The following is a 16,801-nucleotide window of genomic DNA, read 5'->3' on the forward strand; positions in this document are numbered from 1 at the left end:
AGTAATATTTAGAATGTGTGTAAAAGAAAAGACAAAAAAGAGAGAAATCAGAGTTATTTTGATGTGGACGCTGACTGCCCACCGAGCACCACCAACCTGTAAATGTTGATTCTCCGTCTAAATCTAGTCAGCCAGTTGTGAGATTTAGTTAATCCAAAACTAATCACCGAATATTTGTTTTCTTCTGTCAGATTTTATTATCCAAAATGGTCATCTTTTATGGACCACATAGAGTCCTAATGTAGCCATAAAGATACAATCACATAAATGTAGTCATAGTCACACAGAGAAAATGTCGAAGCTCACGTCAAAACATGTCACAAATATGTGTGTGTGTGTGTGTGTGTGTGTGTAAGTGCTAAAATTAAAGTGATGACTGTTTCAGGAGGACAATAGGAGAGAGATGCAGGTAAATAAAAGTTTAGTGCACACACCTTAAACCATGACGATAACTACCATTACTCCACCTGCACATATTTGTCCTCAGGTTCATGTTGGCTGATTATAAAAAGAGGAGATGAAGTCAGAGAACATCACTTTCTTTCACTGCAGTGGACGACTTACAAGCAAAGAAATACTATGTAAGTAACCCTAATATTAAATATATATCTGACATCTACATGTGAATTTAAGATGAATTGATAGATTTATTTCTGGAAATGATCTTTTGGCAACATATGGTGTAATTTAGGCAGCAATTTGTTGTGTTGGGTTGTGTTTATCTTAAAGTTCTGAAGTTTTTTTTATGCTTCTGTTTTTGTTTTGTTTTTTGCTATTACCCTTGATAAATAATATATGACACATTCACACACACACACAGATAGATAGATAGATAGATAGATAGATAGATAGATAGATAGATAGATAGATAGATAGATAGATAGATAGATAGATAGATAGATAGATAGATAGATAGATAGATAGATAGATAGATAGATAGATTTAATGGGTTATTGATTATATGTCAATATTGGAGTTGATTAACACTATAAACATGAAGTGGTGACTTTTGCTCTGATTTACAGTCAGGAACAATGAGGTCATCATAGTCAGAGCCTTTCCTTCATGATTTCTTAATTTCTTCTTGTTGCTTTTGCTTCAAACTACATGTGTACAAGCACCTCGTTGAGAGATGTGGACTATCACAAAGACAGTACTATAGAAAAAAAAATCTATATTTTAAATTATGTAATTGAATAGGAACTTTTTTATATTATGAGTTTTAGATCTCAAACTTCTTTTCAAGATAACTTTAGAAAGCTTAATTAAGGCAATTGTAGGAATAATGCTTTCTTTAAATCATAATAACCACAGTGAATTTTTATTTTCAGAGACAGGAGCAGAAAAACAGCATCACCATGATCGCAAAGATGTTTGTCATCGTTCTTCTTGTTGTTGGTAGGAAAAAAATAATTTGTCAAAGAATTTCCTATTCATAAAGATGTGGTTAATGTGATGAAATATGAAAATGATGTAAGATTCTCTACACAGCCTGCTGCAACGCAGCGACAACAACCACAACTGCAGCGACAACAACCACATCTGCAGCGACAACAACCACATCTGCAGCGACAACAACCACAGCTACAGGGACAACAACCACAGCTGTTCGAACAACAACCACAGCTGCAGCGACAACAACTACAGCTGCTCCAACAACAACCACAGCTGCACCGACAAGAACTACAGCTGCGACAACAACAACCACAGCTGCACCAACAACAACTACAGCTGTTCCAACAACAACCACAGCTGTTCCAACAACAACCACAACTGCAGCGACAACAACCACAGCTGCTCCAACAACAACCACAGCTGCACCGACAACAACTACAGTTGCGACAACAACAACCACAGCTGCTCCAACAACAACTACAGTTGCAGCGACAACAACTACAGCTGTTCCAACAACAACCACAGCTGCTCCAACAACAACCACAGCTGCACCGACAACAACTACAGTTGCGACAACAACAACTACAGTTGCAGCAACAACAACTACAGCTGCACCGACAACAACTACAGCTGCGACAACAACAACCACAGCTGCTCCAACAACAACTACAGTTGCAGCGACAACAACTACAGCTGTTCCAACAACAACCACAACTGCTCCAACAACAACCACAGCTGCCCCAACAACAACCACAGCTGCTCCAACAACAACCACAACTGCAGCGACAACAACCACAGCTGCTCCAACAACAACCACAGCTGCTCCAACAACAACCACAACTGCACCAACAACAACCACAGCTGCTCCAACAACAACCACAGCTGCAGGGACAACAACCACAGCTGCTCCAACAACAACCACAGTTGCAGCAACAACAACTACAGCTGCTCCAACAACAACCACAGCTGCACCAACAACAACCACAGCTGCACCAACAACAACCACAGCTGCTCCAACAACAACCACAGCTGCTAGGACAACAACCACAGCTGCTCCAACAACAACTACAGTTGCAGAAACAACAACTACAGTTGCAGCAACAACAACTACAGCTGCACCAACAACAACCACAACTGCAGCGACAACAACCACAGCTGCTCCAACAACAACCACAGCTGCACCAACAACAACCACAGCTGCTCCAACAACAACCACAGCTGCAGGGACAACAACCACAGCTGCTCCAACAACAACTACAGTTGCAGCAACAACAACTACAGCTGCACCGACAACAACTACAGCTGCGACAACAACAACCACAGCTGCTCCAACAACAACTACAGTTGCAGCGACAACAACTACAGTTGCAGCAACAACAACTACAGCTGCACCGACAACAACTACAGCTGCACCGACAACAACTACAGCTGCGACAACAACAACCACAGTTGCAGCAACAACAACTACAGTTGCTCCAACAACAACCACAGCTGCACCAACAACAACCACAGCTGCACCAACAACAACCACAGCTGCTGGGACAACAACCACAGCTGCTGGGACAACAACCACAGCTGCTCCAACAACAACTACAGTTGCAGAAACAACAACTACAGTTGCAGCAACAACAACTACAGCTGCACCAACAACAACCACAGCTGCAGGGACAACAACCACAGCTGCTCCAACAACAACTACAGTTGCAGCAACAACAACTACAGTTGCTGCAACAACAACTACAGCTGCACCACAACAACTACAGCTGCGACAACAACAACCACAGCTGCTCCAACAACAACTACAGTTGCAGCGACAACAACTACAGTTGCAGCAACAACAACTACAGCTGCACCGACAACAACTACAGCTGCACCGACAACAACTACAGCTGCGACAACAACAACCACAGCTGCTCCAACAACAACTACAGTTGCAGCAACAACAACTACAGTTGCTGCAACAACAACTACAGCTGCGACAACAACAACCACAGCTGTTCCAACAACAACCACAGCTGCTCCAACAACAACCACATCTGCTCCAACAACAACTACAGCTGCGACAACCAACAACAACCTACAGCTGCTCCAACAACAACCACAGCTGCAGCGACAACAACCACATCTGCCCAACAACAACTACAGTTGCTGCAACAACAACTACAGCTGCGACAACAACAACCACAGCTGTTCCAACAACAACCACAGCTGCTCCAACAACAACCACATCTGCTCCAACAACAATCACAGCTGCCCCAACAACAACCACAGCTGCTCCAACGACAACCACAACTGCAGCGACAACAACCACGGCTGCTCCAACAACAACCACAGCTGCACCAACAACAACCACAGCTGCTCCAACAACAACCACAGCTGCAGGGACAACAACCACAGCTGCTCCAACAACAACCACAGTTGCAGCAACAACAACTACAGTTGCTCCAACAACAACCACAGCTGCACCAACAACAACCAAAGCTGCACCAACAACAACCACAGCTGCTCCAACAACAACTACAGTTGCAGCAACAACAACTACAGTTGCAGCAACAACAACTACAGCTGCACCAACAACAACCACAACTGCAGCGACAACAACCACAGCTGCTCCAACAACAACCACAGCTGCACCAACAACAACCACAGCTGTTCCAACAACAACCACAGCTGCAGGGACAACAACCACAGCTGCTCCAACAACAACTACAGTTGCAGCAACAACAACTACAGCTGCACCGACAACAACTACAGCTGCGACAACAACAACCACAGCTGCTCCAACAAAAACTACAGTTGCAGCGACAACAACTACAGTTGCAGCAACAACAACCACAGCTGCACCGACAACAACTACAGCTGCACCGACAACAATTACAGCTGCGACAACAACAACCACAGCTGCTCCAACAACAACTACAGTTGCAGCAACAACAACTACAGTTGCAGCAACAACAACTACAGCTGCACCGACAACAACTACAGCTGCAACAACAACAACCACAGCTGTTCCAACAACAACCACAGCTGCTCCAACAACAACCACATCTGCTCCAACAACAATCACAGCTGCCCCAAAAACAACCACAGCTGTTCCAACGACAACCACAACTGCAGTGACAACAACCACAGCTGCTCCGACAACAACCACAGCTGCACCGACAACAACTACAGTTGCGACAACAACAACCACAACTGCAGCGACAACAACCACATCTGCTCGAACAACAACTACAGCTGCTCCAACAACAACCACAGTTGCAGCGACAACAACCACATCTGCAGCAACAACAACTACAGTTGCTGCAACAACAACCACAGCTGCTACAACAACAACCACATCTGCCCCAACAACAACCACAGCTGTTCCAACAACAACCACAACTGCAGTGACAACAACCACAGCTGTTCCAACAACAACCACAACTGCAGCGACAACAACCACAGCTGCTCCAACAACAACCACATCTGCCCCAACAACAACCACAGCTGTTCCAACAACAATCACAACTGCAGTGACAACAACCACAGCTGTTCCAACAACAACCACAACTGCAGCGACAACAACCACAGCTGTTCCAACAACAACCACAACTGCAGCGACAACAACCACAGCTGTTCCAACAACAATCACAACTGCAGCGACAACAACCACAGCTGTTCCAACAACAATCACAACTGCCGCGACAACAACTGCAGCTGCTTCAACAACAACCACAACCGCAGCGACAACAACAACAACACCAGCAACAACAACCACAACTGTTCCAACAACAACCAAAACTGCCGCGACAACAACTACAGCTGCTTCAACAACCATAACTGCAGCGACAGCAACAACCACCTCCTCTGCTATTCTCAACAACATCAGCTTCCTTACAGTAGTTCTGGCTCTGTCGTCACATGTACTCAGATCATGTTTTTAACATTTCTTAAGTTCACATCCTCCAAATGAAGCAACAAACTGAAGTACCTGTGACCATTTGAAATGTTTAAGTAACCAAATGTTTAATCATATATTTATTCTTATTTATTATGGTTTTATTTATTTATTTATATCTATCAGAGAGAAGTTGTTAAATGTTTTCCTGATGTTTGTGTGTTCCAAACTTGTGTGATCAGAGGACTGATATTAAAAATATAGTGATGTCTACAATCTCAACACTGAGCTTATCATAAATAAAGTCTTTTTGCACTGATTAATAAGTGTCTCTTTAAATAAGTGACTTTTTAAAGATGAGAATAATTTCTCATAATAATCATTTCTCTACAATAGTCAGTGTTAATACTGAGTTATATTCAGCTTTGTTTATATTTCTGCAAATCACAATAGTTATTTCATCATGTTTCCTGTTGTAAATTAAAGACCCTGCAGTATTTGGAAGATGAGATGAGACGAGATGAGATGCCTTTATTAGTCCCACGAGTGGGAAATTTCAACCTTGAAGCAGAGTCGATTATGAGCTCCCGAAGCTCCTTCTGTGGGGCGAATGCCGCTGGATCCATAACCTGGCGGGTCAATACTGTCACGGCAAATGGGATGAGCCGTGTGGAGAAAAATAAAGGAGGATCCAATTGTAGGCACTCGTGGAGGTGCGAAGGACGTTTATTGTAAAAAATAAAACACAAGTGGAAAACGGCAAACGGAACTAAAGATAATCTGAACTGGGAAAACTAAACTACTAGACATGAACACGAACATGGAGGAGGTTGAGCAGAGGCATATGACGGTAGACAGCAGGGAGAACACGTGGATGAAACACGGTAGATTCACAGACAGACCAGCGACTACAACATAAGAAGACATGACTTAAATACACACAGAAGAACACAAGGAGATTACACACAGGTGGGGAACACAGCTGGAAGTAATTGACGAGATGAGACAAGGGAGGCAAAACTGAATACGCTCACATAAAACACGAACCTTCACAATAAAACAGGAAACAGGAAATAACAACACAAAGACGCAGACTAGACACTGAACTAAACATGCAGAAAAATGAGGGCATCGAAACTGAACCTAAGAACTGACCCCTCAACCAGAATGACCTGAAACATAGAATTCTAATAATAATCAACAAAGCACAACAAGAGAATCAGAAAATAATCCATAATACAAAATCAAACCAAAACATCTCAAAATACTGTGTCAAAACTGACCCAGAACCATGACAATTAGTATCCACTCCAGCATCCATTCAGTCTTTATATATGGATTTAATAACGGCTGTTCTAGTGTGTGAGGTGTGTTCACAATGTCACACAGACAATACAAGGCTCAACATGACGACCTGTCCTGAAGATTAAAGTCACGTAAGGTAGAGTTCATTTGAAAAGTAAAATAAATTAAAGCTGCCAGCAGTGATGATGGGGAACTTGCACATCAGCGCACGTTGAAGTGTGCTGCAGTTGAAGTAGGCTGGTGGTCACTTCCTGTCCCGGGAAGACATCGTCTGATATGTCATGTAGTTGTGTGTCCTTTGAAATCCACAACAGAAATCTCACGTACATCGCCTGTTGCTTATTTAATGCTACCAGCAAAGAATCAAGACTTTTCATGAAAACTGAAAAGCTCTGAGCATTAACATCAAGAAGTCACCAAAGATCATGCTACTCCAATTCAGTCTCTAGCAGTTCATTAGAATACAAGGTTTGACTATAGTGAAAACACCACCAAAATTACACTTGACCCAAACATTGACTTGTTGTTGGGTTTACGGCAGCGAGGTCAAACTCATTTTACATCTCCAAACACACTCACCTCATTTTGAGTCTATGTGGGCCAGACCAGTGAAACTCTCCTTTCTGTTAGTGCACAGAAGTTTGACAACACATTTTATCCCTGAGATATCTTAAATAACAAATGAAACAACAACCAGCAGCGAGCAGCAGGGACAATATCCCCGCCTATCCTGGGTAACGCACCTGCCCCCAAGATCCTACGTGTATGTTGCTATGTCAAGAGATGTAATGGCTATAGCGTAATTAAAAAGGAGCAACAAATGGCCGCACAGCACAGCCAGCTAAGATAAAATCAGATAGAAAAGATAGATCTTTATTGTCACTGTTACAACAACAATGAAAGGCAGTTTGGCATCTCTCCATTAGCAGTATGTAGATTCTTTACATTAAAATTACTTTAGAATAAAAGATAAAAGACACACAGCTATATACATTTGTATACAAGTTATATATGCTGTAAGGGGCCATATAAAGGCCCCCCCCCCCCCCCCCTCCAAGACCCTGCCTGTGTGAATAATGTGTTGTCACAGGAGGCCTCGAGAGGAGAAGGCATGGGATGGCCAGGAGGTAGAGGACTACCCTCAGAAAGAGAGCGCTAGTAAGCACCCCTATTTCCTAAATCCTACCACAGGGAGAGTGGAGCACTCCCTGGCTACCTGTTGGACTTCCCAAGACTACACACAGATCCCAGGCTGGTGTAAGTTTGAGATAAGTCACTGCAAACATCCACCCAAACTGTATCAACTGCACCCCATCCTCCCTCACACCCTTGTGGCCCAACGGGCACTCAGGAGCCCCAGAGACAGACTGGATGTGGGTCAAGACGTGTTTTTATTTGTGTTGTAGATGCCTCAGTTGAAGATCTAGGGACTTTTTCCAGTTCATAATGTACATACGTGTGTGTTGTGATATTAGTTTTGTTGTGTTGTTGCCTAACAGAATCTCCATTTTCCTACATCATGTTGTATCACAACATAGAAATGCATCATCACAGAACTGAAGGTCACACAGGACAGGTTTTCGTGTGACGTGTTGTCTCCTGTTTGACGGATATGTGGCATTCCTCAGTGAAGGCTCAACCATCTCAAGTACATGCTGGGAAATGCTTTAAGCTGTTTTTGGACCTCAGTACAGAAACAATGAATGTTAATTCTCAACATCTGTTAACGCACAGGAGACTAAACTATGAGGTGTGGCTGCAAGTTTATGCAACTAGAAGCAGCTTCAATAACCACACCTCTTATGACTGATTGTGCGACAGAGAAAGGCCGGGATCAAACCTGCTCAGGTATATTTTATAAACTGCTGTGTGTGCTGCTGTTCATATGCATATCTCCAAAGAACTAAAAGAAAATCCATGTGTTGGAATAACTTCAGAATAAATTAATGAACAAATCTGCATCAATTAATTTCCAGAGTTGCACCAGATCAGCAAGATTCATAAAACAAGTTCAACAAAGCAGAAATATGTTGTGTATATATATATATATATATAAATCCCTGACCTGTGTTACAGTATAAGACACTTACTGGGCATCTGTGGTACTATTATTTTAACTGCATTGCTAATATGTGGTTTATTGCAGCTGCACTTTTTTTACTCTTTATCATGCTGCTGTTACAGAAAAAAATAAACCCTCGTGCGATCAATGAAGGATGTGTATATCTAAAGTCTTTACAAATAAACTATTTACATAAAGTGACTGATTCACACTGGTGTTGTTTTAGGCTCAAAGAAATAAAAGTTTACACCTTTAAAGACTGTAAGCATCCTTTACTCTCACTTTTTGATACCTGTGTATATTTGAAGATTTGAAGGTGCAAAAGATGAACCCAGTCAGGTCTGAAAAGTGAACATAATGCTGAAATGCATTAAACCTGCATTTTTAATCATGGCCAGCGGTACTCGGTGGCTATATTCAATTTATTACAGCACAAGTGTGTAAGTGTCTTTTAGTCGGGTCTCACCTTGTGTCTCTGATAACTGAGGAATGACTTCCTGCATTAAGTGTTGCAAGAAGAAAATGAAAGCAAGCTCCCAACTCGCAAGAATGCCTTTAAAACTGACTTCTTATTTCCATTGATGAAAACTTCTTCATTTCAAGTAAATGAACCAGTAATATTTAGAATGTGTGTAAAAGAAAAGACAAAAAAGAGAGAAATCAGAGTTATTTTGATGTGGACGCTGACTGCCCACCGAGCACCACCAACCTGTAAATGTTGATTCTCCGTCTAAATCTAGTCAGCCAGTTGTGAGATTTAGTTAATCCAAAACTAATCACCGAATATTTGTTTTCTTCTGTCAGATTTTATTATCCAAAATGGTCATCTTTTATGGACCACATAGAGTCCTAATGTAGCCATAAAGATACAATCACATAAATGTAGTAATAGTCACACAGAGAAAATGTCGAAGCTCACGTCAAAACATGTCACAAATATGTGTGTGTGTGTGTCTGTGTGTGTGTAAGTGCTAAAATTAAAGTGATGACTGTTTCAGGAGGACAATAGGAGAGAGATGCAGGTAAATAAAAGTTTAGTGCACACACCTTAAACCATGACGATAACTACCATTACTCCACCTGCACATATTTGTCCTCAGGTTCATGTTGGCTGATTATAAAAAGAGGAGATGAAGTCAGAGAACATCACTTTCTTTCACTGCAGTGGACGACTTACAAGCAAAGAAATACTATGTAAGTAACCCTAATATTAAATATATATCTGACATCTACATGTGAATTTAAGATGAATTGATAGATTTATTTCTGGAAATGATCTTTTGGCAACATATGGTGTAATTTAGGCAGCAATTTGTTGTGTTGGGTTGTGTTTATCTTAAAGTTCTGAAGGTTTTTTTATGCTTCTGTTTTTGTTTTGTTTTTTGCTATTACCCTTGATAAATAATATATGACACATTCACACACACACACAGATAGATAGATAGATAGATAGATAGATAGATAGATAGATAGATAGATAGATAGATAGATAGATAGATAGATAGATAGATAGATAGATAGATAGATAGATAGATAGATAGATAGATAGATAGATAGATAGATAGATTTAATGGGTTAGTGATTATATGTCAATATTGGAGTTGATTAACACTATAAACATGAAGTGGTGACTTTTGCTCTGATTTACAGTCAGGAACAATGAGGTCATCATAGTCAGAGCCTTTCCTTCATGATTTCTTAATTTCTTCTTGTTGCTTTTGCTTCAAACTACATGTGTACAAGCACCTCGTTGAGAGAAGTGGACTATCACAAAGACAGTACTATAGAAAAAAAAATCTATATTTTAAATTATGTAATTGAATAGGAACTTTTTTATATTATGAGTTTTAGATCTCAAACTTCTTTTCAAGATAACTTTAGAAAGCTTAATTAAGGCAATTGTAGGAATAATGCTTTCTTTAAATCATAATAACCACAGTGAATTTTTATTTTCAGAGACAGGAGCAGAAAATCAGCATCACCATGATCGCAAAGATGTTTGTCATCGTTCTTCTTGTTGTTGGTAGGAAAAAAATAATTTGTCAAAGAATTTCCTATTCATAAAGATGTGGTTAATGTGATGAAATATGAAAATGATGTAAGATTCTCTACACAGCCTGCTGCAACGCAGCGACAACAACCACAACTGCAGCGACAACAACCACATCTGCAGCGACAACAACCACATCTGCAGCGACAACAACCACAGCTACAGGGACAACAACCACAGCTGTTCGAACAACAACCACAGCTGCAGCGACAACAACTACAGCTGTTCCAACAACAACCACAGCTGCTCCAACAACAACCACAGCTGCACCGACAACAACTACAGTTGCGACAACAACAACTACAGTTGCAGCAACAACAACTACAGCTGCACCGACAACAACTACAGCTGCGACAACAACAACCACAGCTGCTCCAACAACAATCACAGCTGCCCCAACAACAACCACAGCTGTTCCAACGACAACCACAACTGCAGCGACAACAACCACAGCTGCTCCAACAACAACCACAGCTGCACCAACAACAACCACAGCTGCTCCAACAACAACCACAGCTGCAGGGACAACAACCACAGCTGCACCAACAACAACCACAGTTGTAGCAACAACAACTACAGTTGCTCCAACAACAACCACAGCTGCACCAACAACAACCACAGCTGCACCAACAACAACCACAGCTGCTCCAACAACAACCACAGCTGCAGGGACAACAACCACAGCTGCAGGGACAACAACCACAGCTGCTCCAACAACAACTACAGTTGCAGCAACAACAACTACAGTTGCAGCAACAACAACTACAGCTGCACCAACAACAACCACAACTGCAGCGACAACAACCACAGCTGCTCCAACAACAACCACAGCTGCACCAACAACAACCACAGCTGCTCCAACACCAACCACAGCTGCAGGGACAACAACCACAGCTGCTCCAACAACAACTACAGTTGCAGCAACAACAACTACAGTTGCAGCAACAACAACTACAGCTGCACCGACAACAACTACAGCTGCGACAACAACAACCACAGCTACTCCAACAAAAACTACAGTTGCAGCGACAACAACTACAGTTGCAGCAAAAACAACTACAGCTGCACCGACAACAACTACAGCTGCACCGACAACAACTACAGCTGCGACAACAACAACCACAGCTGCTCCAACAACAACTACAGTTGCAGCAACAACAACTACAGTTGCAGCAACAACAACTACAGCTGCACCGACAACAACTACAGTTGCAGCAACAACAACTACAGTTGCAGCAACAACAACTACAGCTGCAACAACAACAACCACAGCTGATCCAACAACAACCACAGCTGCTCCAACAACAACCACATCTGCTCCAACGACAACCACAGCTGCACCGACAACAACTACAGTTGCGACAACAACAACCACAGCTGCTCCAACAACAACCACAGCTGAACCAACAACAACCACAGCTGCTCCAACAACAACCACAGCTGCAGGGACAACAACCACAGCTGCTCCAACAACAACCACAGTTGCAGCTACAACAACTACAGTTGCTCCAACAACAACCACAGCTGCACCAACAACAACCACAGCTGCACCAACAACAACCACAGCTGCTCCAACAACAACCACAGCTGCACCGACAACAACCACAGCTGCTCCAACAACAACTACAGTTGCAGCAACAACAACTACAGTTGCAGCAACAACAACTACAGCTGCACCGACAACTACAGCTGCACCGACAACAACTACAGCTGCGACAACAACAACCACAGCTGCTCCAACAACAACTACAGTTGCAGCAACAACAACTACAGTTGCAGCAACAACAACTACAGCTGCACCGACAACAACTACAGCTGCAACAACAACAACCACAGCTGTTCCAACAACAACCACAGCTGCTCCAACAACAACCACATCTGCTCCAACGACAACCACAGCTGCACCGACAACAACTACAGTTGCGACAACAACAACCACAGCTGCTCCAACAACAACTACAGTTGCAGCGACAACAACTACAGCTGTTCCAACAACAACCACAGCTGCTCCAACAACAACCACAGCTGCACCGACAACAACTACAGTTGCGACAACAACAACTACAGTTGCAGCAACAACAACTACAGCTGCGACAACAACAACCACAGCTGCTCCAACAACAACTACAGTTGCAGCGACAACAACTACAGCTGTTCCAACAACAACCACATCTGCTCCAACAACAACCACAGCTGCCCCAACAACAACCACAGCTGTTCCAACAACAACCACAACTGCAGCGACAACAACCACAGCTGCTCCAACAACAACCACAGCTGCTCCAACAACAACCACAGCTGCCCCAACAACAACCACAGCTGTTCCAACGACAACCACAACTGCAGCGACAACAACCACAGCTGCTCCAACAACAACCACAGCTGCACCAACAACAACCACAGCTGCTCCAACAACAACCACAGCTGCAGGGACAACAACCACAGCTGCTCCAACAACAACCACAGTTGCAGCAACAACAACTACAGTTGCTCCAACAACAACCACAGCTGCACCAACAACAACCAAAGCTGCACCAACAACAACCACAGCTGCTCCAACAACAACCACAGCTGCACCGACAACAACTACAGTTGCGACAACAACAACCACAACTGCAGCGACAACAACCACATCTGCTCGAACAACAACTACAGCTGCTCCAACAACAACCACAGTTGCAGCGACAACAACCACATCTGCAGCGACAACAACTACAGCTGTTCCAACAACAACCACAGCTGCTCCAACAACAACCACATCTGCCCCAACAACAACCACAGCTGTTCCAACAACAATCACAACTGCAGTGACAACAACCACAGCTGCTCCAACAACAACCACAACTGCAGCGACAACAACCACAGCTGCTCCAACAACAACCACATCTGCCCCAACAACAACCACAGCTGTTCCAACAACAATCACAACTGCAGTGACAACAACCACAGCTGTTCCAACAACAACCACAACTGCAGCGACAACAACCACAGCTGTTCCAACAACAATCACAACTGCAGCGACAACAACCACAGCTGTTCCAACAACAATCACAACTGCAGCGACAACAACCACAGCTGTTCCAACAACAATCACAACTGCCGCGACAACAACTGCAGCTGCTTCAACAACAACCACAACCGCAGCGACAACAACAACAACACCAGCAACAACAACCACAACTGTTCCAACAACAACCAAAACTGCCGCGACAACAACTACAGCTGCTTCAACAACCATAACTGCAGCGACAGCAACAACCACCTCCTCTGCTATTCTCAACAACATCAGCTTCCTTACAGTAGTTCTGGCTCTGTCGTCACATGTACTCAGATCATGTTTTTAACATTTCTTAAGTTCACATCCTCCAAATGAAGCAACAAACTGAAGTACCTGTGACCATTTGAAATGTTTAAGTAACCAAATGTTTAATCATATATTTATTCTTATTTATTATGGTTTTATTTATTTATTTATATCTATCAGAGAGAAGTTGTTAAATGTTTTCCTGATGTTTGTGTGTTCCAAACTTGTGTGATCAGAGGACTGATATTAAAAATATAGTGATGTCTACAATCTCAACACTGAGCTTATCATAAATAAAGTCTTTTTGCACTGATTAATAAGTGTCTCTTTAAATAAGTGACTTTTTAAAGATGAGAATAATTTCTCATAATAATCATTTCTCTACAATAGTCAGTGTTAATACTGAGTTATATTCAGCTTTGTTTATATTTCTGCAAATCACAATAGTTATTTCATCATGTTTCCTGTTGTAAATTAAAGACCCTGCAGTATTTGGAAGATGAGATGAGACGAGATGAGATGCCTTTATTAGTCCCACGAGTGGGAAATTTCAACCTTGAAGCAGAGTCGATTATGAGCTCCCGAAGCTCCTTCTGTGGGGCGAATGCCGCTGGATCCATAACCTGGCGGGTCAATACTGTCACGGCAAATGGGATGAGCCGTGTGGAGAAAAATAAAGGAGGATCCAATTGTAGGCACTCGTGGAGGTGCGAAGGACGTTTATTGTAAAAAATAAAACACAAGTGGAAAACGGCAAACGGAACTAAAGATAATCTGAACTGGGAAAACTAAACTACTAGACATGAACACGAACATGGAGGAGGTTGAGCAGAGGCATATGACGGTAGACAGCAGGGAGAACACGTGGATGAAACACGGTAGATTCACAGACAGACCAGCGACTACAACATAAGAAGACATGACTTAAATACACACAGAAGAACACAAGGAGATTACACACAGGTGGGGAACACAGCTGGAAGTAATTGACGAGATGAGACAAGGGAGGCAAAACTGAATACGCTCACATAAAACACGAACCTTCACAATAAAACAGGAAACAGGAAATAACAACACAAAGACGCAGACTAGACACTGAACTAAACATGCAGAAAAATGAGGGCATCGAAACTGAACCTAAGAACTGACCCCTCAACCAGAATGACCTGAAACATAGAATTGTAATAATAATCAACAAAGCACAACAAGAGAATCAGAAAATAATCCATAATACAAAATCAAACCAAAACATCTCAAAATACTGTGTCAAAACTGACCCAGAACCATGACAATTAGTATCCACTCCAGCATCCATTCAGTCTTTATATATGGATTTAATAACGGCTGTTCTAGTGTGTGAGGTGTGTTCACAATGTCACACAGACAATACAAGGCTCAACATGACGACCTGTCCTGAAGATTAAAGTCACGTAAGGTAGAGTTCATTTGAAAAGTAAAATAAATTAAAGCTGCCAGCAGTGATGATGGGGAACTTGCACATCAGCGCACGTTGAAGTGTGCTGCAGTTGAAGTAGGCTGGTGGTCACTTCCTGTCCCGGGAAGACATCGTCTGATATGTCATGTAGTTGTGTGTCCTTTGAAATCCACAACAGAAATCTCACGTACATCGCCTGTTGCTTATTTAATGCTACCAGCAAAGAATCAAGACTTTTCATGAAAACTGAAAAGCTCTGAGCATTAACATCAAGAAGTCACCAAAGATCATGCTACTCCAATTCAGTCTCTAGCAGTTCATTAGAATACAAGGTTTGACTATAGTGAAAACACCACCAAAATTACACTTGACCCAAACATTGACTTGTTGTTGGGTTTACGGCAGCGAGGTCAAACTCATTTTACATCTCCAAACACACTCACCTCATTTTGAGTCTATGTGGGCCAGACCAGTGAAACTCTCCTTTCTGTTAGTGCACAGAAGTTTGACAACACATTTTATCCCTGAGATATCTTAAATAACAAATGAAACAACAACCAGCAGCGAGCAGCAGGGACAATATCCCCGCCTATCCTGGGTAACGCACCTGCCCCCAAGATCCTACGTGTATGTTGCTATGTCAAGAGATGTAATGGCTATAGCGTAATTAAAAAGGAGCAACAAATGGCCGCACAGCACAGCCAGCTAAGATAAAATCAGATAGAAAAGATAGATCTTTATTGTCACTGTTACAACAACAATGAAAGGCAGTTTGGCATCTCTCCATTAGCAGTATGTAGATTCTTTACATTAAAATTACTTTAGAATAAAAGATAAAAGACACACAGCTATATACATTTGTATACAAGTTATATATGCTGTAAGGTGCCATATAAAGGCACCCCCCCCCCCCCCTCCAAGACCCTGCCTGTGTGAATAATGTGTTGTCACAGGAGGCCTCGAGAGGAGAAGGCATGGGATGGCCAGGAGGTAGAGGACTACCCTCAGAAAGAGAGCGCTAGTAAGCACCCCTATTTCCTAAATCCTACCACAGGGAGAGTGGAGCACTCCCTGGCTACCTGTTGGACTTCCCAAGACTACACACAGATCCCAGGCTGGTGTAAGTTTGAGATAAGTCACTGCAAACATCCACCCAAACTGTATCAACTGCACCCCATCCTCCCTCACCCCCTTGTGGCCCAACGGGCACTCAGGAGCCCCAGAGACAGACTGGATGTGGGTCAAGACGTGTTATTATTTGTGTTGTAGATGCCTCAGTTGAAGATCTAGGGACTTTTTCCAGTTCATAATGTACATACGTGTGTGTTGTGATATTAGTTTTGTTGTGTTGTTGCCTAACAGAATCTCCA

At 42.6% G+C, this 16,801-nt stretch overlaps 2 long non-coding RNA genes across 3 annotated transcripts; both read left to right on the forward strand.

Annotated features, from left to right (window-relative positions):
- The first annotated feature begins 354 nt into the window (after positions 1–354).
- LOC113014782 (uncharacterized) lies at positions 355–1,547 on the forward strand. Its single transcript, XR_003271013.1, has 3 exons — positions 355–409; positions 488–581; positions 1,332–1,547. It is a non-coding gene; the product is annotated as an uncharacterized LOC113014782 (long non-coding RNA).
- Positions 1,548–9,609: 8,062 nt separating this feature from the next.
- LOC113014778 (uncharacterized) lies at positions 9,610–10,814 on the forward strand. Of its 2 annotated transcripts, none has more exons than XR_003271006.1 (3): positions 9,610–9,664; positions 9,743–9,836; positions 10,599–10,814. It is a non-coding gene; the product is annotated as an uncharacterized LOC113014778 (long non-coding RNA). The 2 variants fall into 2 exon arrangements; XR_003271007.1 differs by having other exon boundaries at positions 9,617–9,836; positions 10,599–10,665; positions 10,759–10,786.
- Positions 10,815–16,801: the final 5,987 nt, after the last annotated feature.

This window comes from Astatotilapia calliptera, chromosome 22, assembly GCF_900246225.1.
Source record: "Astatotilapia calliptera chromosome 22, fAstCal1.2, whole genome shotgun sequence".
NCBI classification, from domain to species: domain Eukaryota; kingdom Metazoa; phylum Chordata; class Actinopteri; order Cichliformes; family Cichlidae; genus Astatotilapia; species Astatotilapia calliptera.